At 51.1% G+C, this 26501-nt stretch overlaps 1 protein-coding gene across 2 annotated transcripts in view; it reads left to right on the forward strand.

Annotated features, from left to right (window-relative positions):
- The first annotated feature begins 17157 nt into the window (after positions 1–17157).
- Positions 17158–26501, forward strand: part of SCAMP4 (secretory carrier membrane protein 4) — a 105067-nt gene continuing 95723 nt past the window's right edge. Inside the window, exon 1 of one of the 2 annotated variants that reach the window (XM_073686352.1) lies at positions 17158–17536. The gene's annotated coding sequence lies outside the window, so the exon portion shown is untranslated. Of the gene's footprint in view, positions 17577–26501 lie in introns of both variants that reach the window. The other variant, XM_073686353.1, reaches the window with a different exon arrangement.

Consider the following 26501-nt stretch of genomic DNA (forward strand, 5'->3'; position numbering starts at 1 on the left):
CTCATACAGGAGCAGGTGGTTTCCTAGTGACTGCAGTACATGCCCCTGTCCCCAGATGGCGCCTTCTCGTACAGGAGCAGGTGGTTTCCTAGTGGCTGCAGTTCCTGCCCCTGTCCCCAGATGGCGCCTTCTCGTACAGGAGCTGGTGGTTTCCTAGTGGCTGCAGTACCTGCCCCTGTTCCCAGATGGCGCCTTCTCATACAGGAGCAGGTGGTTTCCTAGTGGCTGCAGTACCTGCCCCTGTTCCCAGAGAGCGCCTTCTCATACAGGAGCAGGTGGTTTCCTAGTGGCTGCAGTTCCTGCCCCTGTCCCCAGATGGCGCCTTCTCATACAGGAGTTGGTGGTTTCCTAGTGGCTGCAGTTCCTGCCCCTGTGCCCAGATGGCGCTTTCTCATACAGGAGCAGGTGGTTTCCTAGTGGCTGCAGCTCCTGCCCCCGTCCCCAGATGGCGCCTTCTCGTACAGGAGCAGGTGGTTTCCTAGTGGCTGCAGTACATGCCCCTGTCCCCAGATGGCGCCTTCTCATACATGAGCTGGTGGTTTCCTAGTGGCTGCAGTTCCTGCCCCTGTCCCCAGATGGCGCCTTCTCTTACAGGAGCAGGTGGTTTCCTAGTGGCTGCAGTTCCTGCCCCTGTCCCCAGATGGCGCCTTCTCATACAGGAGCAGGTGGTTTCCTAGTGGCTGCAGTTCCTGCCCCCGTCCCCAGATGGCGCCTTCTCATACAGGAGCAGGTGGTTTCCTAGTGGCTGCAGTTCCTGCCCCTGTCCCCAGATGGCGCCTTCTCTTACAGGAGCAGTTGGTTTCCTAGTGGCTGCAGTTCCTGCCCCTGTCCCCACATGGCGCCTTCTCATACAGGAGCAGGTGGTTTCCTAGTGGCTGCAGGAGCTGCTCCTGTCCCCAGATGGCGCCTTCTCATACAGGAGCAGGTGGTTTCCTAGTGGCTGCGGTTCCTGCCCCTGTCCCCAGATGGGGCCTTCTCGTACAGGAGCAGGTGGTTTCCTAGTGGCTGCGGTTCCTGCCCCTGTCCCCAGATGGCGCCGTCTCATACAGGAGCAGGTGGTTTCCTAGTGGCTGCAGTTCCTGCCCCTGTTCCCAGATGACTCCTTCTCATACAGGAGCAGGTGGTTTCCTAGTGACTGCAGTTCCTGCCCCTGTCCCCAGATGGCGCCTTCTCGTACAGGAGCAGGTGGTTTCCTAGTGACTGCAGTTCCTGCCCCTGTCCCCAGATGGCGCCTTCTTGTACAGGAGCAGGTGGTTTCCTAGTGGCTGCAGTTCCTGCCCCTGTTCCCAGATGGCGCCTTCTCGTACAGAAGCAGGTGGTTTCCTAGTGGTTGCAGTTCCTGCCCCTGTCCCCAGATGGCTCCTCATACAGGAGCAGGTGGTTTCTTATTGGCTGCAGTTCCTGCCCCTGTCCCCAGTTGGCGCCTTCTCATACAGGAGCAGGTGGTTTCCTAGTGGTTACAGTTCCTGCCCTTGTCCCCAGATGGCACCTTCTCGTACTGGAGCAGGTGGTTTCCTAGTGACAGCAGTTCCTGCCCCTGTCCCCAGATGGCGCCTTCTCGTACAGGAGCAGGTGGTTTCCTAGTGGCTGCTGTTCCTGCCCCGTCCCCAGATAGTGCCTTCTCGTACAGGAGCAGGTGGTTTCCTAGTGGCTGCAGTTCCTGCCCCTGTCCCCAGATGGCGCCTTCTCTTACAGGAGCAGGTGGTTTCCTAGTGGCTGCAGTACCTGCCCCTGTTCCCAGATAGCGCCTTCTCATACAGGAGCAGGTGGTTTCCTAGTGGCTTCAGTTTCTGCCCCTGTTCCCAGATGGCGCCTTCTCATACAGGAGCAGGTGGTTTCCTAGTGGCTGCAGTACCTGCCCCTGTCCCCAGATGGCGCCTTCTCGTACAGGAGCAGGTGGTTTCCTAGTGACTGCAGTTCCTGCCCCGTCCCCAGATGGCGCCTTCTCGTACAGGAGCAGGTGGTTTCCTAGTGGCTGCAGTTCCTGCCCCTGTCCCCAGATGGCGCATTCTCGTACAGGAGCAGGTGGTTTCCTAGTGGCTGCAGTGCCTGCCCCTGTTCCCAGATAGCGCCTTCTCATACAGGAGCAGGTGGTTTCCTAGTGGCTGCAGTTCCTGCCCCTGTCCCCAGATGGCGCCTTCTCATACAGGAGCAGGTGGTTTCCTAGTGGCTGCAGTTCCTGCCCCTGTTCCCAGATGGCGCCTTCTCATACAGGAGCAGGTGGTTTCCTAGTGGCTGCAGCTCCTGCCCCCGTCCCCAGATGGCTTCTTCTCATACAGGAGCAGGTGGTTTCCTAGTGGCTGCAGTACATGCTCCCGTCCCCAGATTGCTTCTTCTCATACAGCAGCAGGTGGTTTCCTAGTGACTGCAGTACATGCCCCTGTCCCCAGATGGCGCCTTCTCGTACAGGAGCAGGTGGTTTCCTAGTGGCTGCAGTTCCTGCCCCTGTCCCCAGATGGCGCCTTCTCGTACAGGAGCTGGTGGTTTCCTAGTGGCTGCAGTACCTGCCCCTGTTCCCAGATGGCGCCTTCTCATACAGGAGCAGGTGGTTTCCTAGTGGCTGCAGTACCTGCCCCTGTTCCCAGATAGCGCCTTCTCATACAGGAGCAGGTGGTTTCCTAGTGGCTGGAGCTCCTGCCCCCGTCCCCAGATTGCTTCTTCTCATACAGGAGCAGGTGGTTTCCTAGTGGCTGCAGTACATGCCCCTGTCCCCAGATGGCGCCTTCTCATACAGGAGCTGGTGGTTTCCTAGTGGCTGCAGTTCCTGCCCCTGTCCCCAGATGGCACCTTCTCATACAGGAGCAGGTGGTTTCCTAGTGGCTGCAGTTCCTGCCCCTGTCCCCAGATGGCGCCTTCTCTTACAGGAGCAGGTGGTTTCCTAGTGGCTGCAGTTCCTGCCCCTGTCCCCAGATGGCGCCTTCTCATACAGGAGCAGGTGGTTTCCTAGTGGCTGCAGTTCCTGCCCCTGTTCCCAGATGGTGCCTTCTCATACAGGAGCAGGTGGTTTCCTAGTGGCTGCAGGAGCTGCCCCTGTCCCCAGATGGCGCCTTCTCATACAGGAGCAGGTGGTTTCCTAGTGGCTCCGGTTCCTGCCCCTGTTCCCAGATGGCGCCTTCTCATACAGGAGCAGGTGGTTTCCTAGTGGTTGCAGTACCTGCCCCTGTTCCCAGATAGCGCCTTCTCATACAGGAGAAGGTGGTTTCCTAGTGGCTGCAGTTCCTGCCCCTGTCCCCAGATGGCGCCTTCTCATACAGGAGCAGGTGGTTTCCTTGTGGCTGCAGTTCCTGCCCCTGTTCCCAGATGGCGCCTTCTCATACAGGAGCAGGTGATTTCCTAGTGGCTGCAGTTCCTGCCCCTGTCCCCAGATGGCACCCTCTCGTACAGGAGCAGGTGGTTTCCTAGTGGCTGCAGTACCTGCCCCTGTTCCCAGATAGCGCCTTCTCATACAGGAGTAGGTGGTTTCCTAGTGGCTGCAGTTCCTGCCCCTGTCCCCAGATTGCGCCTTCTCATACAGGAGTTGGTGGTTTCCTACTGGCTGCAGCTCCTGCCCCCGTCCCCAGAAGGCTTCTTCTCATACAGGAGCAGGTGGTTTCCTAGTGGCTGCAGTACATGCCCCTGTCCCCAGATGGCTCCTTCTCATACAGGAGCAGGTGGTTTCCTAGTGGCTGCCGCTCCTGCCCCTGTCCTCAGATGGCGCCTTCTCATACAGGAGCTGGTGGTTTCCTAGTGGCTGCAGTACATGCCCCTGTTCCCAGATGGCGCCTTCTCATACAGGAGCAGGTGGTTTCCTAGTGACTGCAGTTCCTGCCCCTGTCCCCAGATGGCTCCTTCTCGTACAGGAGCAGGTGGTTTCCTAGTGGCTGCAGTACCTGCCCCTGTCCCCAGATGACGCCTTCTCATACAGGAGCAGGTGGTTTCCAGTGGCTGCAGTTCCTGCCCCTGTCCCCAGATGGCGCCTTCTCGTACAGGATCAGGTGGTTTCCTAGTGACTGCAGTACCTGCCCCTGTCCCCAGATGGCGCCTTCTCATACAGGAGCAGGTGGTTTCCAGTGGCTGCCGTTCCTGCTCCTATCCCCAGATGGCGCCTTCTCATACAGTAGCAGGTGGTTTCCTAGTGGCTGCAGTACATGCCCCTGTCCCCAGATGGCGCCTTCTCGTACAGGAGCAGGTGGTTTCCTAGTGGCTGCAGTTCCTGCCCCTCTCCCCAGATGGCGCCTTCTCGTGCAGGAGCAGGTGGTTTCCTAGTGGCTGCAGTTCCTGCCCCTGTCCCCAGATGGCTCCTCATACAGGAGCAGGTGGTTTCTTAGTGGCTGCAGTTCCTGCCCCTGTCCCCAGATGGCGCCTTCTCATACAGGAGCAGGTGGTTTCCTAGTGGTTACATTTCCTGCCCTTGTCCCCAGATGGCGCCTTCTCGTACTGGAGCAGGTGGTTTCCTAGTGACTGCAGTTCCTGCCCCTGTCCCCAGATGGCGCCTTCTCGTATAGGAGCAGGTGGTTTCCTAGTGGCTGCAGTACATGCCCCTGTCCCCAGATGGCGCATTCTCGTACAGGAGCAGGTGGTTTCCTAGTGGCTGCAGTTCCTGCCCCTGTCCCCAGATGGCACCTTCTCGTACAGGAGCAGGTGGTTTCCTAGTGGCTGTAGTACCTGCCCCTGTTCCCAGATGGCGCCTTCTCATACAGGAGCAGGTGGTTTCCTAGTGGCTGCAGGAGCTGCCCCTGTTCCCAGATGGCACCTTCTCGTACAGGAGCAGGTGGTTTCCTAGTGGCTGCTGTACCTGCCCCTGTTCCCAGATGGCGCCTTCTCATACAGGAGCAGGTGGTTTCCTAGTGGCTGCAGTTCCTGCCCCTGTCCCCAGATGGCTCCTTCTCGTACAGGAGCAGGTGGTTTCCTAGTGGCTGCAGTACCTGCCCCTGTCCCCAGATGGCGCCTTCTCATACAGGAGCAGGTGGTTTCCAGTGGCTGCAGTTCCTGCCCCTGTCCCCACATGGCGCCTTCTCGTACAGAAGCAGGTGGTTTCCTAATGGCTGCAGTACCTGCCCCTGTCCCCAGATGGCGCCTTCTCATACAGGAGCAGGTGGTTTCCAGTGGCTGCCGTTCCTGCTCCTATCCCCAGATGGCGCCTTCTCGTACAGGAGCAGGTGGTTTCCTAGTGGCTGCAGTACATGCCCCTGTCCCCAGATGGCGCCTTCTCGTACAGGAGCAGGTGGTTTCCTAGTGGCTGCAGTTCCTGCCCCTGTCCCCAGATGGCTCCTCATACAGGAGCAGGTGGTTTCTTAGTGGCTGCAGTTCTTGCCCCTGTCCCCAGATGGCGCCTTCTCATACAGGATCAGGTGGTTTCCTAGTGGTTACAGTTCCTGCCCTTGTCCCCAGATGGCGCCTTCTCGTACTGGAGCAGGTGGTTTCCTAGTGACTGCAGTTCCTGCCCCTGTCCCCAGATGGCGCCTTCTCGTGCAGGAGCAGGTGGTTTCCTAGTGGCTGCAGTTCCTGCCCCGTCCCCAGATGGCGCCTTCTCATACAGGAGCAGGTGGTTTCCTAGTGGCTGCAGTTCCTGCCCCTGTCCCCAGATGGCGCCTTCTCATACAGGAGCAGGTGGTTTCCTAGTGGCTTCAGTTCCTGCCCCTGTTCCCAAATGGCGCCTTCTCATACAGGAGCTGGTGGTTTCCTAGTGGCTGCAGTACCTGCCCCTGTCCCCAGATGGCGCCTTCTCGTACAGGAGCAGGTGGTTTCCTAGTGACTGCAGTTCCTGCCCCGTCCCCAGATGCCGCCTTCTCGTACAGGAGCAGGTGGTTTCCTAGTGGCTTCAGTTCCTGCCCCTGTCCCCAGATGGCGCCTTCTCATACAGGAGCAGGTGGTTTCCTAGTGGCTGCAGTTCCTGCCCCTGTTCCCAGATGGCGCCTTCTCATACAGGAGCAGGTGGTTTCCTAGTGGCTGCAGCTCCTGCCCCCGTCCCCAGATGGCTTCTTCTCATACAGGAGCAGGTGGTTTCCTAGTGGCTGCAGTACATGCCCCCGTCCCCAGATGGCTTCTCATACAGGAGCAGGTGGTTTCCTAGTGGCTGCAGTACATGCCCCTGTCCCCAGATGGCGCCTTCTCATACAGGAGCAGGTGATTTCCTAGTGGCTGCAGTTCCTGCCCCTGTCCGCAGATGGCACCTTCTCGTACAGGAGCAGGTGGTTTCCTAGTGGCTGCAGTACCTGCCCCAGTTCCCAGATGGCGCCTTCTCATACAGGAGCAGGTGGTTTCCTAGTGGCTGCAGTGTCTGTCCCTGTTCCCAGATAGCGCCTTCTCATACAGGAGCAATTGGTTTCCTAGTGGCTGCAGTTCCTGCCCCTGTCCCCAGATGGCGCCTTCTCATACAGGAGTTGGTGGTTTCCTACTGGCTGCAGCTCCTGCCCCCGTCCCCAGATGGCTTCTTCTCATACAGGAGTAGGTGGTTTCCTACTGGCTGCAGTTCATGCCCCTGTCCCCAGATAGCGCCTTCTCATACAGGAGCAGGTGGTTTCCTAGTGGCTGCAGCTCCTGCCCCCGTCCCCAGATGGCGCCTTCTCATACAGGAGCAGGTGGTTTCCTAGTGGCTGGAGTACATGACCCTGTCCCCAGATTGGCGCCTTCTCATACAGGAGCAGTTGGTTTCCTAGTGGCTGCAGCTCCTGCCCCAGTCCCCAGATGGCGCCTTCTTGTACAGGAGCAGGTGGTTTCCTAGTGGCTGTAGTACCTTCCCCTGTTCCCAGATGGCGCCTTCTCATACAGGAGCAGGTGGTTTCCTAGTGGCTGCAGTTCCTGCCCCTGTCCCCAGATGGCTCCTTCTCGTACAGGAGCAGGTGGGTTCCTAGTGGTTGCAGTTCCTGCCCCTGTCCCCAGATGGCGCCTGCTCGTACAGGAGCAGGTGGTTTCCTAGTGTCTGCAGTACCTGCCCCTGTCCCCAGATGGCGCCTTCTCATACAGGAGAAGGTGGTTTCCAGTGGCTGCCGTTCCTGCTCCTATCCCCAGATGGCGCCTTCTCGTACAGTAGCAGGTGGTTTCCTAGTGGCTGCAGTACATGCCCCTGTCCCCAGATGGCGCCTTCTCATACAGGAGCAGGTGGTTTCCTAGTGGCTGCAGTTCCTGCCCCTGTCCCCAGATGGCGCCTTCTCGTACAGGAGCAGGTGGTTTCCTAGTGGCTGCAGTTCCCGCCCCTCTCCCCAGATGGCGCCTTCTTGTACAGGAGCAGGTGGTTTCCTAGTGGCTGCAGTTCCTGCCCCTGTCCCCAGATGGCTTCTCATACAGGAGCAGGTGGTTTTTTAGTGGCTGCAGTTCCTGCCCCTATCCCCAGATGGGTCCTTCTCATACAGGAGCAGGTGGTTTCCTAGTGGTTACAGTTCCTGCCCTTGTCCCCAGATGGCGCCTTCTCGTACTGGAGCAGGTGGTTTCCTAGTGACTGCAGTTCCTGCCCCTGTCCCCAGATGGCGCCTTCTCGTACAGGAGCAGGTGGTTTCCTAGTGGCTGCAGTTCCTGCCCCTGTCCCCAGATGGCTCCTTCTCTTACAAGAGCAGGTGGTTTCCTAGTGGCTGCAGTACCTGCCCCTGTTTCCAGATGGCGCCTTCTCATACAGGAGCAGGTGGTTTCCTAGTGGCTGCAGTACCTTCCCCTGTTCCCAGATAGCGCCTTCTCATACAGGAGCAGGTGGTTTCCTAGTGGCTGCAGTTCCTGCCCCTGTCCCCAGATGGCGCCTTCTCATACAGGAGCAGGTGTTTTCCTAGTGGCTTCAGTTCCTGCCCCTGTCCCCAGATGGCGCCTTCTCGTACAGGAGCAGGTGGTTTCCTAGTGACTACAGTTCCTGCCCCGTCCCCAGATGGCGCCTTCTCGTACAGGAGCAGGTGGTTTCCTAGTGACTGCAGTTCCTGCCCCGTCCCCAGATGGCGCCTTCTCGTACAGGAGCAGGTGGTTTCCTAGTGGCTGCAGTTCCTGCCCTGTCCCCAGATGGCGCCTTCTCGTACAGGAGCAGGTGGTTTCCTAGTGGCTGCAGTACCTGCCGCTGTTCCCAGATATCGCCTTCTCATACAGGAGCAGGTGGTTTCCTAGTGGCTGCAGTTCCTGCCCCTGTCCCCAGATGGCTTCTCATACAGGAGCAGGTGGTTTTTTAGTGGCTGCAGTTCCTGCCCCTATCCCCAGATGGGTCCTTCTCATACAGGAGCAGGTGGTTTCCTAGTGGTTACAGTTCCTGCCCTTGTCCCCAGATGGCGCCTTCTCGTACTGGAGCAGGTGGTTTCCTAGTGACTGCAGTTCCTGCCCCTGTCCCCAGATGGCGCCTTCTCGTACAGGAGCAGGTGGTTTCCTAGTGGCTGCAGTTCCTGCCCCTGTCCCCAGATGGCTCCTTCTCTTACAAGAGCAGGTGGTTTCCTAGTGGCTGCAGTACCTGCCCCTGTTTCCAGATGGCGCCTTCTCATACAGGAGCAGGTGGTTTCCTAGTGGCTGCAGTACCTTCCCCTGTTCCCAGATAGCGCCTTCTCATACAGGAGCAGGTGGTTTCCTAGTGGCTGCAGTTCCTGCCCCTGTCCCCAGATGGCGCCTTCTCATACAGGAGCAGGTGTTTTCCTAGTGGCTTCAGTTCCTGCCCCTGTCCCCAGATGGCGCCTTCTCGTACAGGAGCAGGTGGTTTCCTAGTGACTACAGTTCCTGCCCCGTCCCCAGATGGCGCCTTCTCGTACAGGAGCAGGTGGTTTCCTAGTGACTGCAGTTCCTGCCCCGTCCCCAGATGGCGCCTTCTCGTACAGGAGCAGGTGGTTTCCTAGTGGCTGCAGTTCCTGCCCTGTCCCCAGATGGCGCCTTCTCGTACAGGAGCAGGTGGTTTCCTAGTGGCTGCAGTACCTGCCGCTGTTCCCAGATATCGCCTTCTCATACAGGAGCAGGTGGTTTCCTAGTGGCTTCAGTTCCTGCCCCTGTCCCCAACTGGCGCCTTCTCATACAGGAGCAGGTGGTTTCCTAGTGGCTGCAGTTCCTGCCCCTGTTCCCAGATGGCGCCTTCTCATACAGGAGCAGGTGGTTTCCTAGTGGCTGCAGCTCCTGCCCCCGTCCCCAGATGGCTTCTTCTCATACAGGAGCAGGTGGTTTCCTAGTGGCTGCAGTACATGCCCCCGTCCCCAGATGGCTTCTCATACAGGAGCAGGTGGTTTCCTAGTGGCTGCAGTACATGCCCCTGTCCCCAGATGGCGCCTTCTCATACAGGAGCAGGTGATTTCCTAGTGGCTGCAGTTCCTGCCCCTGTCCCCAGATGGCACCTTCTCGTACAGGAGCAGGTGGTTTCCTAGTGGCTGCAGTACCTGCCCCAGTTCCCAGATGGCGCCTTCTCATACAGGAGCAGGTGGTTTCCTAGTGGCTGCAGTATCTGCCCCTGTTCCCAGATAGCGCCTTCTCATACAGGAGCAGTTGGTTTCCTAGTGGCTGCAGGAGCTGACCCTGTCCCCAGATGGCGCCTTCTCGTACAGGAGCACGTGGTTTCCCAGTGGCTGCAGTTCCTGCCCCTGTCCCCAGATGGCACCTTCTCGTACAGGAGCAGGTGGTTTCCTAGTGGCTGCAGTACCTGCCCCAGTTCCCAGATGGCGCCTTCTCATACAGGAGCAGGTGGTTTCCTAGTGGCTGCAGTATCTGCCCCTGTTCCCAGATAGCGCCTTCTCATACAGGAGCAGTTGGTTTCCTAGTGGCTGCAGGAGCTGACCCTGTCCCCAGATGGCGCCTTCTCGTACAGGAGCACGTGGTTTCCCAGTGGCTGCAGTTCCTGCTCCTGTCCCCAGATGTCACCTTCTCGTACAGGAGCAGGGCGTTTCCTAGTGGCTGGAGGAGCTGCTCCTGTCCCCAGATGGCATTCATCATGTCTCACCTCACCGGAGAGGCGTTAGCGTGGCTTAACTCTCTGGTGTCCGATCTCCAGGCTTTCCTCGCGGCTTTCCAGAAGGTGTTCGATGAGCCTGGACGAAAATCTTCTACTGCCTCCTCACTTCTCCGACTCCACCAAGGGAGTCTCTCTGTGGGACAGTATGCCGTAAGTTTCCGAACCCTCACATCTGAACTTGCCTGGAACAATGAGGCCCTGATGTCCACCTTTTGGGAGGGCCTTTCCGGACGGATCAAGGATGAGCTAGCCGGACGTGACATACCTCCCTCCCTGGACGACTTGGTGTCATTAGCTACCCAGATTGACATCCGTTTTCTGGAACAAGGTGTGCCCTGTCAGGTTTAATAAGTGGGATTTCTTGCCTTAAAAATGGGGTTGGGACCATCAGTTGTGTTGTGCAGAAGTTTGGTGGATACACAGCTGATAGTCCTACTGAATAGACTGTTAGCTGCTTTTTTCTTGCAATAATACAAATTCTAAGTAAAGAAAAACGAGTGGCCATCATTACTTTAAGAAATGAAGGTCAGTCAGTCTGAAAAATTGGGAAAACTTTGAACGTGTCCCCAAGTGCAGTTGCAAAAACCATCAAGCGCTACAAAGAAACTGGCTCACATGAGGACCGCCCCAGGAAAGGAAGACCAAGAGTCACCTCTGCTTCTGAGGATAAGTTTGTCCGAGTCACCAGCCTCAGAAATCGCAGGTTAACAGCTGCTCAGATTAGAGACCAGGTCAATGCCACACAGAGTTCTAGCAGCAGACACATCTCTTCAACAACTGTAAAGAGGAGACTTTGTGCAGCAGGCCTTCATGGTAAAATAGATGCTAGGAAACCACTGCTAAGGACAGGCAACAAGCAGAAGAGACTTGTTTGGGCTAAAGAACACAAGGAATGGACATTAGACCAGTGGAAATCTGTGCTTTGGTCTGATGAGTCCAAATTTGAGATCTTAGGTTCCAACCATCTTGTTTTTGTGCGACGCAGAAAAGGTGAACTCTCATGCCTGGTTCCCACCGTGAAGCATGGAGGAGATGGTGTGGGGGTGCTTTGCTGGTGACACTGTTGGGGATTTATTCAAAATTGAAGGCATACTGAACCAGCATGGCTACCACAGCATCTTGCAGTGGCATGCTATTCCATCCGGTATGCGTTTAGTTGGACCATCATTTATTTTTCAGCAGGACAATGACCCCAAACACACCTCCAGGCTGTGTAAGGGCTATTTGACCAAGAAAGAGAGTGATGGGGTGCTACGCCAGATGACCTGGCCTCCACAGTCCCCAGACCTGAACCTAATCAAGATGGTTTGGGGTGAGCTGGACCGCAGAGTGAAGACAAAAGGGCCAACAAGTGCTAAGCATCTCTGGGAACTCCTTCAAGATTGTTGGAAGACCATTTCCGGTGACTAACTCTTGAGGCTCATCAAGAGAATGCCAAGAGTGTGCAAAGCAGTCATCAAAGCAAAAGGTGGCTACTTTGAAGAACCTAGAATATAAGACATATTTTCAGTTGTTTCACACTTTTTTGTTAAGTATATAATTCCACATGTGTTAATTCATAGTTTTGATGCCTTCAGTGTGAATGTACAATTTTCATAGTCATGAAAATACAGAAAAATCTTTAAATGAAAAGGTGTGTCCAAACTTTTGGTCTGTACTGTATATATAGCCACATATATATAAATAATATATACAGGTGCATCTCACTAAATTTAAATATCAAAAAGTTAATTTATTTCAGTTCTTCAATACAAAAAGTGAAACTCATATATTATATAGAGTCATTACAGAGTGATCTATTTCAAGTGTTTATTTCTGTTAATGTTGATGATTATAGCTTAAAGCCAATGAAAACACAAAAGTCATTATCTCAATAAATTAAAATAATTTACAAAAAATACCTGCAAAGGCTTCCTAATTGTTTAAAAAGGTCCCTTAGTCTGTTTCAGTAGGCTCCACAATCATGGGGAAGACTGCTAACTTGACAGATGTCCAGAAGGCAGTCATTCACACACTCCACAAGGTCCCAGAGTTTCAATTTTCATTTGGAAATCAAGGTCCCAGAGTTTGGAGGAAGAGTGGAGAGGCACACAATCCAAGCTGCTTGAGGTCTAGTGTGAAGTTTCCACAATCAGTGATGGTTTGGGGAGCCATGTCATCTGCTGGTGTAGGTCCACTGTGTTTTATCAAGACTAAAGTCAGCGCAGCCGTCTACCAGACAATTTTAGAGCACTTCATGCTTCCCTCTGCTGACAAGCTTTTTGGAGATGGAAATGTCATTCTCCAGCAGGACTTGGCACCTGTCCACACTGCCAAAAGTACCAATACCTGGTTTAAAAACAACAGTATCACTGTGCTTGATTGGCCAGCAAACTCGCCTGACCTTAACCCCATAGAGAATCTATGGGGTATTGTCAAGAGGAAGATGAGAGACGCCAGACCCAACAATGCAGACGAGCTGAAGGCTGCTATCAAAGCAACCTGGGCTTCCATAACACCTCAGCAGTGCCACAGGCTTATCACTTCCATGCCACGCCGCATTCATGCAGTAATTGATGCAAACGGAGCCCCGACCAAGTATAGAGGGCATTATACGTTTCAGTAGGCCAATATTTCGGATTTTAAAAACATTTTTCAAGCTGTTGTTATAAAGTATTCTAATTTACTGAGATAATGACTTTTGTGTTTTCATTGGCTGTAAGCCATAATCATCAACATTAACAGAAATAAACACTTGAAATAGATCAGTCTGTTCGTAATGACTCTATATAATATGAGTTTCACTTTTTGTATTGAAGACCTGAAATAAATTACATTTTTGATGATATTCTAATTTAGTGAGATGCACCTGTATATACACCTTACATAGTCTATATACTAAGGGACTGTGCTATAGATAATAAGGCTACATTCCTGCATCTGTGTGCAGTGTCGGTGTGCTGCCCGCTTTTACAGACGCATTGAGCATGTCCTACTCTAATCCTCAAAATCGGATCAGAACAGGACATTCTCTGACCCTCACAGATCTCATTCTCAGATCCGTGATTTTCATGGATGTGTGAATGAATCTATAAAACTCTACAAGTCCTTGTGCTGTCTAATAAAAAAAATCTGACAGTACACAGACATTTCACACAAATGTGAGAATGTGGCCTAAGGGATTTTACAGATAACATTATCGCTCCAAGTCACACAGTGCAGATACAGAATAATATTTGCACCCAGGCACTTACTGCTGACGTCTCAACTGATCAGAGTCGGTTTCTATTGCTTCTTCTACATCTGGTCAGACCTTCATGTCGACATCTCCCAGCCACGACTTGTCTTGTCACGATGATCTCCAGCCTAGAAAATAACAAGGTCACATATATTGTATATACACGTGTCTCCCCCACACTTTGGGAGAAGACGTTATAAGGTACTGAGCATCCTCCGCCACATCCCAACTCATTACAAGCCCCTGACAGCGGCTTATCCCATCTTTCAATTCATTATAAAGTGTCCGATGCATCATACTCCCATCATTGCTCTCCTCCCATCTTTGTTCTCCCACACCACACCTCAGTGTCCTCTCTCCCACCCCCATCATTGCTGTCCCACACTACCCCCATCATTGCTGTCCCACACTACCCCCATTATTGCTGTCCCACACCACCCCCATCGTTGCTGTCCCACACCACCTCCATCATTACTGTCCCACACCACCTCCATCATTGCTGTCCCACACCACCCCCATCGTTGCTGTCCTACACCACCCCCATCGTTGCTGTCCCACACCACCCCCATCGTTGCTGTCCCACACCACCCCCATCGTTGCTGTCCCACACCACCCCCATCATTGCTATCACACACCACCCTCATCATTGCTCCCCCGATCACCTCCATCATTGCTCTCCCCCCATCACCCCCATCATTGCTCTCCCCCCATCACCCCCATCATTGCTCTCCCCCATCACCCTAATAATTTCTCTCCCCCATCATTGCTCTCCCCCCATCACCCCATCATTGCTCTCCCCATTACCCCATCATTGCTCTCCCCAATCATTGCTTTCCCCCATCATTTTCTCCCCCCATCACCCTCATAATTTCTCTCCCCCATCACCCCCATAATTGCCCTCCCTCCATCACCTCCATCATCTTTGCTCCCCCCATTTCTCTCCATCAATTCTCTCCCCCATCACCCCCATCATTGCTCTCCCCCTATCACTGCTCTCCCCGCTCTCCCCCTATCACTGCTCTCCCCCATCACCACCATCATTGCTCTCCTCCATCACCCCCCATCATTGCTTTTCCCCCATCATCCTCATCATTACTGTCCCCCCCATCACCACTCTCCCCCATCATTGCTCTCCCCATCACTGCTCTCCCCCATCATCCTCATCATTGCTGTCCCACCATCACCCCATCATTACTCTCCCCCATCATCCTCATCATTACTGTCTCCCATCACTGCTCTCCCCCATCATTGCTGTCCCCCCATCATCCTCATCATTACTACCCCCCCATCACTTCTCTCCTCCCATCACTGCTCTCCCCCCATCACTTCTCTCCCCCCTTCACCCTCATCATTTCTCAGCCCCCATCATTGCTCTCACCCATCATCCTCATTATTGCTCACCCCCATCATCCTCATCATTACTGTCCCCCCCATCACTGCTCTTCCCCCATCATTGCTCTTCCCCCATCATTGCTCTCCCCCATCATCCTCATCATTGCTGTCCCTCCATCACCCCCATCAGACTCATCATTACTGCCCCCATCACTGCTCTCCCCCATCATTGCTCTCCCCCATCACTGCTCTCCCCCATCATCCTCATCATTACTGCCCCCCATCACTGCTCTCCTCCAATCATTGCTCTTCTCCATCACCTCCATCATTGCTGTCCCCCCAGCACATCTGTCCCCCATCATCCTCATTACTGCCCCCCATCACTGCTCTCCCCCCTTCATTGCTCCCCCCATCACTGCTCTCCCCCATCATCCTCATCATTGCTGTCTCCCCATCATTGCTCTCCCCCATCATCCTCCTCATTACTGCCCCCATCTTTGCTCTCCCCCATCATCCTCATCATTACTGTCCCCCATCATTGCTCTCCCTCATCATTACTGCCCCCCATCACTGCTCTCCTCCCATCATTGCTCTCCCCCCATCACCGCAATCATTGCTGTCCCCCCAGCACATCTGTCCCCCATCATCCACATCATTACTGCCCCCCATCACTGCTCTCCCCCCTTCATTGCTCCCCCCATCACTGCTCTCCCCCATCATCCTCATCATTGCTGTCTCCCCATCATCCTCCTCATTACTGCCCCCATCTTTGCTCTCCCCCCATCATTGCTCTCCCCCACCATCCTCATCATTACTGTCCCCCATCATTGCTCTCCCCCCATCATCCTCATCATTACTGCCCCCCATCACTGCTCTCCTCCCATCATTGCTCTCCCCCCATCACCGCAATCATTGCTGTCCCCCCAGCACATCTGTCCCCCATCATCCACATCATTACTGCCCCCCATCACTGCTCTCCCCCCTTCATTGTTCCCCCCATCACTGCTCTCCCCCATCATCCTCATCATTGCTGTCTCCCCATCATCCTCCTCATTACTGCCCCCATCTTTGCTCTCCCCCCATCATTGCTCTCCTCCACCATCCTCATCATTACTGTCCCCCATCATTGCTCTCCCCCCATCATCCTCATCATTACTGCCCCCCATCACTGCTCTCCTCCCATCATTACTCTCCCCCCATCACCGCAATCATTGCTGTCCCTCCATAACCCTCATCATTGCTCTCCCCGCATCATTGCCCCAGTGTATTGGATAAAATAAAATAAAAAAACTTACCTCTCTGCACGGTCCCCCGCAGCATTGGCCTCACCAGCAACTTTCTCAGTGACACAGACGCGCTCTACTCGCTGACGTCATCAAGCAGCGTGCGTCTGGTCACACAGAAAGCGCTGGCAGGCAGGAAGCAGAGCACGGATCCCTGCAGCTCCGCTGCCATTATCTCCTATAGGCAGCGGAGCTGCAGGAATCGCCGCACAGGATGAGGGCAATCTGGCCATGGCCCCCCCCCCCCCCGGAGCCTGGGGCTCAGAGAAACTGGCCAGATTGCCCTCATTAATATCCACCCTGCAAGGGCCCCCCTGCACCGCCGGGCCCCGGTGCAGTTGCACTGGCGGTATGTCCGCCCCTGCACAGAAATCATGGCGCTTCCAAAAGCAAATCTGTTCTAGTCATTCCTGTAGTGAGACAGCTAGAACTGAGTTGCTATATGGAGGACCTCTTTATAGAAACTACTGTGTGCACAGAAATCATGAACCTACAAGTAGAAACGTCCCTTTAGTCATGGGTGTAATGAGACTGCTAGAATTGAGTTGCTGTATGGAGGTTCATGGTTTCTACTAACACATCAATTCTGCCCCGATTGATAAAGATTGGGTTTTGCATGCCAGCCTTGATGAACAGTGGGCTGAAATAAGCTCTTTTTGCATGTGCCTCTTAATGAATTTGGCGCATCTTTCTGATGCTGTGCGCAGACTGGAGTACATTCCTGTTGTAATTCCTGCCACTTTTATGTTGTAAATTAGGCTGAAATTGACTGCCAGGCATGACCATGCCCCTCCCCCTCCCAATCAAAGAAATGGCAGATCTTACCAGGAATGGCATGAAAATGACAAAAGTCAAATTCTGGTGAAAATTCTTTAATGTAGCCAAGCCAAGTAATTTTTTACAAAAGGCTATAAAACTGAATTCAATTTATATTCATCGCAAAAAATCAAACTATTTGTTGGTAAGTGCGGAGGGTTGTTCGTTGCACTGGCGTCTGGCACTATGACAGATTGCAAATTATATCTAGAGTACTGCAAAATTTGTTTCCCTTATAAAAATAAATTAAAATTATATAACATTGTATATATATTAAATATATATATAGAAAATGTTGTTATATTTTTTTATGTTTATGTTTATTAAAAAACAAAACAACAATAAATTATGCAACAGCCCGCAATCATGAAATCATTCAAAGTACGGTTTGTGTGTGTATCTACATGTTTTTTACCTCATCCTTAAAATTAAAGACTTTAATAATATTTCTTAAAGAGTTATTCTCAAATAAATCAAGTTGTGGGCAGCTGATCGCTGGGGGTCCGATCACTGTGGCATCCCGAGAATGGGCCACCACTTATTTCATTGTCTATGGGACTGCTGAGTACAAAGCTCCATTATTTCCAGCAGTCCAATAGACAACAGATAGAGCGGGTGTCGAGCATGCGCACGTCAACTGCAGAGTCCCAATCTGTGGGAGGTCCAGCTGGACCCTCAGTGATCAGCATGTTAGCTCCTATCATTTGGATGTGCCTCATTGCCAATTATGACGATGCTACAGGACCCTCAGTGCAGGAACTCCACTTCAGCCTGTTCTGTAGCGATGTGGTAAGAATGGAGTTAGGAGCAGCTCCTAGAACGAACTCCGTTCTATTCACCCCATTACTGCACTGAGCATCACTTTCCTGTCACAGTCACGAGCTCATCTGCCTGTCGCTAAGCACGCCGGGAGGTGTAGTACAACTAACAGGCCAGCATCACAGTCACTGCCGCCCGGGACTACAAGTCCCGCCTGACATTGCGCAGAGGGCGGGTGCAGCGCTGGAACTCCGAGAATCGGTGAGTTCAGCAGATAAGATATGCGCTCATAATGCAGCAGGTAGGTAGAGGTTGTGAGCATGTGTACTGCTGCTGTGCCTTATAGGGTGGCACTGGCACGGGTGATGAGAGGGATACCTGGCATCCATAGGACAAGCTGGGACCTCCATGGGCAAAACGTTGTCTGCTGCAGATAAGCACAATGGACGACGCCTAGTGTCAGTCATGTGTAGGAGCCATAAGTGTCCAAAACCTCCACTACACCAGTACATGTGAGGTCCCTCATACTCAGGGTCACATTAACACCGGTACATGTGTGAGATCCCTCATACTCAGTGCCACATTAACACCGGTACATGTGAGATCCCTCATACTCAGTGCCACATTAACACCGCTACATGTGTGAGATCCCTCATACTCAGTGCCGCATTAACACCGCTACATGTGTGAGATCCCTCATACTCAGTGCCGCATTAACACCGCTACATGTGTGAGATCCCTCATACTCAGTGCCACATTAACACCGCTACATGTGTGAGATCCCTCATACTCAGTGCCGCATTAACACCGCTACATGTGTGAGATCCCTCATACTCAGTGCCGCATTAACACCGCTACATGTGTGAGATCCCTCATACTCAGTGCCGCATTAACACCGCTACATGTGTGAGATCCCTCATACTCAGTGCCGCATTAACACCGCTACATGTGTGAGATCCCTCATATTCAGTGCCGCATTAACACCGCTACATGTGTGAGATCCCTCATACTCAGTGCCGCATTAACACCGCTACATGTGTGAGATCCCTCATACTCAGTGCCACATTAACACAGGTACATGTGCGAGATCCCTCATACTCAGTGCCACATTAACACTGGTACATGTGAGGTCCCTCATACTCTGCCACATTAATACTGGTACATGTGCGAGATCCCTCATACTCAGTGCCGCATTAACACCGGTACATGTGCGAGATCCCTCATACTCAGTGCCGCATTAACACTGGTACATGTGCGAGATTCCTCATACTCAGTGCCACATTAACACCAGTACATGTGAGATCCCACATACTCAGTGCCACATTAACACCGGTACGTGTGCGAGATCCCTCATACTCAGTGCCACAGTAACACCGGTACGTGTGCGAGATCCCACATACTCCGTGCCACATTAATAACAGTACATGTGTGAGATCCCACATACTCAGTGCCACATTAACACTGGTACATGTGAGATCCCTCATACTCAGTGCCACATTAACACTGGTACATGTGAGGTCCCTCATACTCAGTGCCACATTAACACTGGTACATGTGTGAGATCCCACATACTCAGTGCCGCATTAACACTGGTACATGTGAGGTCCCTCATACTCAGTGCCACATTAACACCGGTACGTGTGCGAGATCCCTCATACTCAGTGCCACATTAACACCGGTACGTGTGCGAGATCCCTCATACTCAGTGCCACAGTAACACCGGTACGTGTGCGAGATCCCACATACTCCGTGCCTCATTAATAATAGTACATGTGTGAGATCCCACATACTCAGTGCCACATTAACACTGGTACATGTGAGGTCCCGCATACTCAGTGCCACATTAACACTGGTACATGTGAGGTCCCGCATACTTAGTGCCATATTAACACTGATACATGTGAGATCCCACATACTCAGTGCCACATTAACACTGGTACATGTGAGGTCCCTCATACTCAGTGCCATATTAACACTGGTACATGTGTGAGATCCCACATACTCGGTGCCACATTAACACTGGTACATGTGCGAGATCCCTCATACTCAGTGGCACATTAACACTGGTACATGTGAGGTCCCTCATACTCAGTGCCACATTAACACTGGTACATGTGAGGTCCCGCATACTCAGTGCCACATTAACACTGGTACATGTGAGGTCCCGCATACTCAGTGCCATATTAACACTGGTACATGTGTGAGATCCCACATACTCGGTGCCACATTAACACTGGTACATGTGAGGTCCCTCATACTCAGTGCCACATTAACACTGGTACATGTGAGGTCCCGCATACTCAGTGCCATATTAACACTGGTACATGTGTGAGATCCCACATACTCGGTGCCACATTAACACTGGTACATGTGAGGTCCCTCATACTCAGTGCCACATTAACACTGGTACATGTGAGATCCCTCATACTCAGTGCCACACTAAGGGTGATCTGGTTAATAAAGGATGTATTAACCTGCAGCACTGCATATGCCAATGAGGCAGGACTAGTCCGGCAAGCACAGCTAATCTCACACTAGTCCTGCCTTAGATCTTCTAGTCCCGCCTCCCTGGGCTTGATTGACAGCCTCGCCGCAATCCTCAAGTTGGCAGAACCGCTGATGAAGAGAGGCCCTAATAGTAAAAATAAAATTCTCTTTTTAAAACCATTGTAGCGTTACTTTGCTACTTAAGAGACACCACTAGAATAAAGGATGTCTCATGTACCGCTATAGTAGTGGGTTTGAACAGTTAAATGGACTGTAAAGTCCCATAAAGGGGTTATCCAGTGGAAATAAGTTATCTCCTATCCACAGGACAGGTGAGAACTTGTTGATAAGTTGGGGGTCTGACCACCGATTATCAGAACGGAGAACTTGCGCTCCATTATTCCCCATGGGAGTGTCGTAAATCCACGACCAGCTATCTGTACAGCCCCTTTAAGTCTCATTTAGTGCTTAATAACACTTGCAAAATAATTTTACGTACGGAGCTCTACTGATGCAGACGTCTAACAATTCCACTATGGCACTTGTTTGTTTTTTTCCTCCCCTTCTTCCAAGAGCCATTTTTCTTTATTTGTCTGTTAACATAGCCATATGAAAACTTATTTTTTTGTGGAAAGAGTTGTAGTTTGGGCGGCATAATTCATTTTTCAATGCAAAGGAAAATGGAAACAAAATTACGACGACGATGAAATGACGAAAAACTGCAATACTGCTATTTTCTTAATAATGCTTGTGCCCACTTAACATTTAATAATGTTCCCTGATTCCCCCAATTACAGTAATAATGTCCATTGTGTCCTGCCATGTACTTCTTCCTTACACACAGTATGTCCTCACAGCTCCCCTATTCACCATATGATGGGCACACAGCTTACCTTTGCACAGTATGATGTCCTCATATCTCCTCTTTGCAAAGTGTGATGTCCCCACAGCTGCCCTATACACGATATGATGTACCCACATCTCCCCTATACACAATATGATGGGCCCACAGCTCTCCCTTATATAGTATGATGGGCCCTCAGCTCCCCTATACACAGTATGATGAACCCACAGCTCCCCTATACACATTAAAGTGGGCTCACAGCTCCCCTATACACAATATAATGGGCCCACATCTCCCCTATGCACAGTATGATGTGCCCACAGTTCCCCTATGCACAATAGGATGGGCCCACAGCTCTCACATACATAGTATGATATCCTACAGCTCCCCTTTACACAGTATGAAGGGCTTACAGCTCGCCTATACACAGTATGATGGGCCCACAGCTCCCCTATATACAGTATGCTGAACCCACAGCTCCCCTATATACATAATAGTGGGCTTACAGCTCCCCTATTCACAATATAATGGGCTCACATCTCTCCTATTCACAATATGGTGTGCCCGCATCTACAGTACAATGAGCCATCTACAGTACAATGAGCCGCAAGCTCCCCTGTGCACAATAAGATGGCTCAAAACTCCCCTATACACAGCACAATTGACCCACAGTTTCCCTATGCACAGTACAATGCGCCCACAGCTCCCCTGTATATGCTACATTTCTAATTGGAGGTATATGCTAATATTATTATTATTACACCTACTACATATTGGGATAGGATCTAGAAAATGGGGACACCCTTTAAGTAAAGCTCAGTTTGTGATTTTACACTTAAATACGTTTTCCACTACTAATTTCACCCCCTTTCTTATGTCCTAACAATCAGTTTTCTAATATACTGCTATTACCTGCTCTGCTCCTGTAAGTTCAACTCTATGTAGGCCATCTAGTCTTCTATGTGATGATGGCTCTGCTTATTCCGGTTTGGAAACAGGAATCGGACGATGAGCAGCGCTCGTCATTGGTGGGGAACGGGCTACCTTTCAGTGAGTGACAGCAGTCTGAGCATGCATGCTTAGATCAGACTCTGCACAGATCCTGCCGATGCTTTGGAGTGCAAGCAGTGCTTGTCAGCTGAAGGGACGCCTCTTCAAAGCAACAGCAGGATCCAGGCAGGAGAGGAGCGTGAAGTCCGATCTGAGCATGTGTTCTCAGACTGCTGTCACTCACAGTGGTAGCCCCGACCCACCAAAGACGTACTACAGTTTGTCCGATTCCGGTTTCAGACCGGAAGTAGCAGAGCCAGGATCACATAGAAAACTAGATGGCCCACATAGAGATGAAGTTACAGGAGCAGGGCTGGTAATAGGAGTATATTAGTGTATATTACTGATAGTTAGGACATATGAAAGGGGGTTAATTTAGTAGTGGGAAAACCTCTTTATCTGAGATTTCGGGCTAAAAATAGGTGATTTTTTTTTTTCTCATAACGCCATTTACCAATGGAATTGATTTACTTTATATTTTAATAGATCAGACTTTTACAAACACAGCACTACCAAATATTTACTTATTATACTCACTTATATAGGGCAATTAATTCCACAGCGCTTTACAGACACCATCACTGTTCCCATTGGGGCTCACAATCTACATTCCCTATCAGTATGTCTTTGGAGTGTGGGAGGAACCCGGAGGAAACCCACACAAACACGGGGAACATGCAAACTCCTTGCAGATGTTGTCTATTTTTTAGGGTTTTTTTTAATTGTTTTGATTTTTAATGGAGCAAAAGGGGGTTGACTTGAACTTTGTGTTTTTTATTTTTTTTCATATTTTTAGACACTTTGGATGTCACCTCTCCCACCCCTCCCATACAATGCCCCATGCAGGATGTCACCCCCCCCATATAATGCCCCATGCAGCATGTCACCTCTCCCCCCACTATATAATGCCCCATGCAGGATGTCACTTGTTCCAACCCATATAATGACCCATGCAGGATGTCACGTGTTTCCCCCCCCTCCCATATAATGCCCCATGCAGGATGTCACTTTTCCCCCCTATATAATGCCCCATGCAGGATGCCATCTCTCCCCCCCTATATAATGCCCTATGCAGGATGTCACTTGTCCTCCCCCCATATAATGCCCCATGCAGGATGTCACCTCTCCCCCCACCATATAATGCCCCATGTAGGATGTCACTTGTTCCCCCCCTCCTATATAATGCCCCATGCAGGATGTCACTTGTCCCCCCCCCCCCCACCATATAATGCCGCCATACATATAAAAAAAAAATCGAATACTCACCTCACTTCTCACCTGCTGCCTCTGCTCCGGACCCCTCACCCACGTCGGCGTCTTCCCGCTCTGCGCTGCCTGTGACTGCTCAGTAGAGAGCGCGGTGTAAAGACGTCTCCGCGCCCTCTGACCTGAGACGTCACAGTGCAGCAGCCACGGAAGAGACCGGAGCTGCTGCGGAGGCACGGGGTGCAGAGGCACGGGGTGTTGACGCCGGCCCTGGTGAAGAGGTTCAACCCCTAGCACTTCATGACGTATTTGTTTCCCATAGGTGAGGATTAATGTGGATGATGGATGGTCCGCTCTGTCCTATAGTGTGTAAGCTCTTATGGTCAACTGGGTTCTCGATCTCTCTCCCATAGTGTGGAAGCCAAGTTAAGTTAGACTTTGTGGCACATACTTTCGAGCTCGTAAATTAACCCTGATCCATTTTGGGCAGGTGCCAGCTGTGTTATACCTGCCTCTATATCAGCAGTAATCAGAGATCTGATCACTGCTAGGGATACTAACTTTGTCTAATGAGCACTGTGGTTCCGGTGTGGCCCGCAGTGTTACGATGACTGCTAACCTCTGGCAGAATAATTGGGAGGTGCCAATGGTTTGCAATGGCAATCAAGGGCTTATTAAGACCCAATGTCTGCCATGTTTGGGCTCTTATGAAGCCCAGCCTGTGGCTTGTCTTTATAGGAGATTGTGATTTTCAATATATATTGCTACTCTGAGGTATTGCAGAATATAGTACAAACCATCAAATGATCACAATTTCAAGGCCCCTAGGGAACTGAAAAAAAGAATCAAAGTTTTTAAAAAAAAAACAAACATAAGTTAAAATCATTTTTATATAAAAAAAAATACTCAAGCGAAAAGAAGCTCCAGAATTGCCATTTTACAGTAACTGTACCTTCTCCAAAAATACAATAAAAAGCGATTAAAACAGTCCCTGAAAATAATAGCAATAAAAATGACAGCAAGCCAAGCAAAAAAAAAAAAACCCCTTGCACAGCTCCATCAACGGAAAATCATATAAAATTTGGGTCTCAGAAAATGTCAACACAATTATTTTTACATAGTTCTGTATTTTTTTAACCCCTTTATCCTTTGACGATTTTCCGTTTTGAGTTTTTGTTTTTTTTCCACCGCTTCTTCCTAGAGCCATAACTTTATTATTTTTCTGTTAATATAGTCATATGAGGGCTTGTTTTTTGCAGGACCAGTTGTACTTTTGAATGACACCATTGATTTTACCATATCGTGTACTGGAAAATGGGACAAAAATTCCAAGTGCGGTGAAATTGCAAAAAAATTCAACAATTGTTTTTTGGATTTTTTATTTACCATGTTCACTATATGGTAAAACTGACCGGCAATATGATTCCCCAGGTCAGTACGAGTATGCAGATACCAAACATGTATAGGTTCTTTTTTATTTACCGTAAGTGGTGAAAAAAATTCAGAAATTCGTATGAAATTTTTTTAGCGTTGCCATTTTCCGAGACCTGTAGCTTTTACATTTTTCTGGGGCTGAGTGAAGGCTTATTTTTATTATACTATTTTGGGGTAGATATGATGTTTTGATCGCCTCTTATTGCATTTTATTGCGATGCTGCGGCTACCAAAAAAACGTAATTCTGGCGTTATTTTTTTCTCATTACGCCATTTACCAATCAAATTAATCTACTTTATATTTTGATAGAGCGGACATTTCTGAACTCAGCGATACCAAATAGTATATTTTTTCTTTTTTTTAAATTGTTTTATTTTAAATGGGGCGAAAGGGGGGTGATTTGAACTTGTGTTTTTTTAAAACTTTTTTTTTTTTTTTTTTTACTGTGTTTAATAGTCCCCTTAGGAGACTTGAAGCTGCGATCTTCTGATCGCCTGTGCTATACAAAGCAGTGCTTCAGCAAAAATCATGATCTCCTATGAATGCCAGCACAGGAGGATCATGATGACAGGCACAGGGGTTCTTCAGCAGGACAACCCATCGGTACCCGGCAATCATGTGATTGGGCGCTGATGGGCGGGATTTGTGATGCGCTTCCGGCTGGCTTGTGTTAGATGCTCCTGTCAGTGATTGACAGCAGCATTTAACTGGTTAACAGTGGATGGGTGGATCTGACGCGCCCCCTGGGCCGTGGGGCATCCGGTGCCGGGCCGGTGGATGCTGGGGAACGTCACATTGGCGGTGACCCGGTCCGTGACCCAGGGCGGTCAATAGAAGGGGGTTATGGATAGGGGATTTATAGTGTTTTTATAGAGTTTGTGACGCCACCTGTGGAAAGCGGCTAAAGGGAGCCGCCGCTGCGGAGCAGTCCTCTGAAGCTGATGTTACTGCAGCAGGGATGGTGTGGCTCTCCACAGGAAGAGCTAGCTCCAGGGCAGTGTAGATGTTGTAGGTTATGCTGGGCGTTGTAGTGCAGGGGTAGATGGTGCAGCAAGAAACACAGAGACAAGGAAGTGCAGTCCCAGGGTCTTTACTCACAGTTGTTGCAGTCCAGATTACAGGGATCCATTTAACTGCCCTCGTCGTCCTGTGTTTACTCAGGGAGGGGTTCGGTCTACCCCCAGGTAGCTCCGGAGTACTTAGCAGGACCCCCTTCTGTGTGCGCTCGCTCTCTGGCCTTCTTCCTGCACCTCACACCTAGTATCTTCAATCCGGTACCTGCGGGCCTTGGAGGGCGACGTCTGTTCCGTCCCCTGGGTCCTATAGGCTACCTTCTCGGTGAGACTCGCGTGGACTTGTGGCTACAGTGCATAAAGTACTACAACCTCCGGTTTCTAGTTGGGCATAAAGTCCTCCACTAGTTGAGGGACCGGTTCCCTTTAGATGGCCTGACCCCTCCACCGCCTGGTAGATGCGGGCGTACGGGTGGCCTTCTGCACGGCCCGTACGCCTGGGGTCCTTTCCTAATTCCTGGAGCCTTTCTCCTGCTCCCTCTCCTCTCTTCTCTCCTTCTCTTCAGACTTGAGCCTCACTGGCTAGGCCCGCCTCTGGAGCAGAGCTCCTGCAGAGCCTCTGCTCCCCTCACTTTCCTCCTCTGACTGGACTCATTTCACAAGATGGTTCCCTCTTTTATATCACTTCCTTTCCTGTGCTCCCCTAAGCTACTTCCTCCACCCACACCCACTACATGGTTGCCCCTCACTAGGTTCCCCTCCACTCTAGCCAGGGACCAGGGACTGTGCTCTCCCGTAGGAGCAATCTCGTCCTGCCCTACTGAAGTGGACTTGTTGGATGCCGGTGTTAGGGTCCCGGGCTGTACTCCCTCCTTACCTTGGAGTGAGATGCCACATCTCTGGCTGAGATGCAGCACCTCTGTGGCGACCGAACCCTCAGGGGCGCCACAGATCCACCCGTGTCTGTTAGAGGCACTTTATATCTGATTGAATCAGCCTTGAAGTGCTGGGAAAGATGCAGCGCCGCATCAAAGGCAGGAACACAGCCGATGATGTGAATATTGGTCGTGAAGGAGTTAAAAATCACAAAAATAAAGAAATTATATACAAGTTAGATATTGCTAGAAATTTACTGATGTTGCCAAGCCATTTTAACCACACAATGAACACAGTAAAAACAAAGTTTAAAAA

Source organism: Phyllobates terribilis, unplaced genomic scaffold, assembly GCF_046119375.1.
Source record: "Phyllobates terribilis strain yellow unplaced genomic scaffold, ASM4611937v1 Scaffold_1__5_contigs__length_1240528914, whole genome shotgun sequence".
Taxonomy (NCBI): Eukaryota; Metazoa; Chordata; class Amphibia; order Anura; family Dendrobatidae; genus Phyllobates; species Phyllobates terribilis.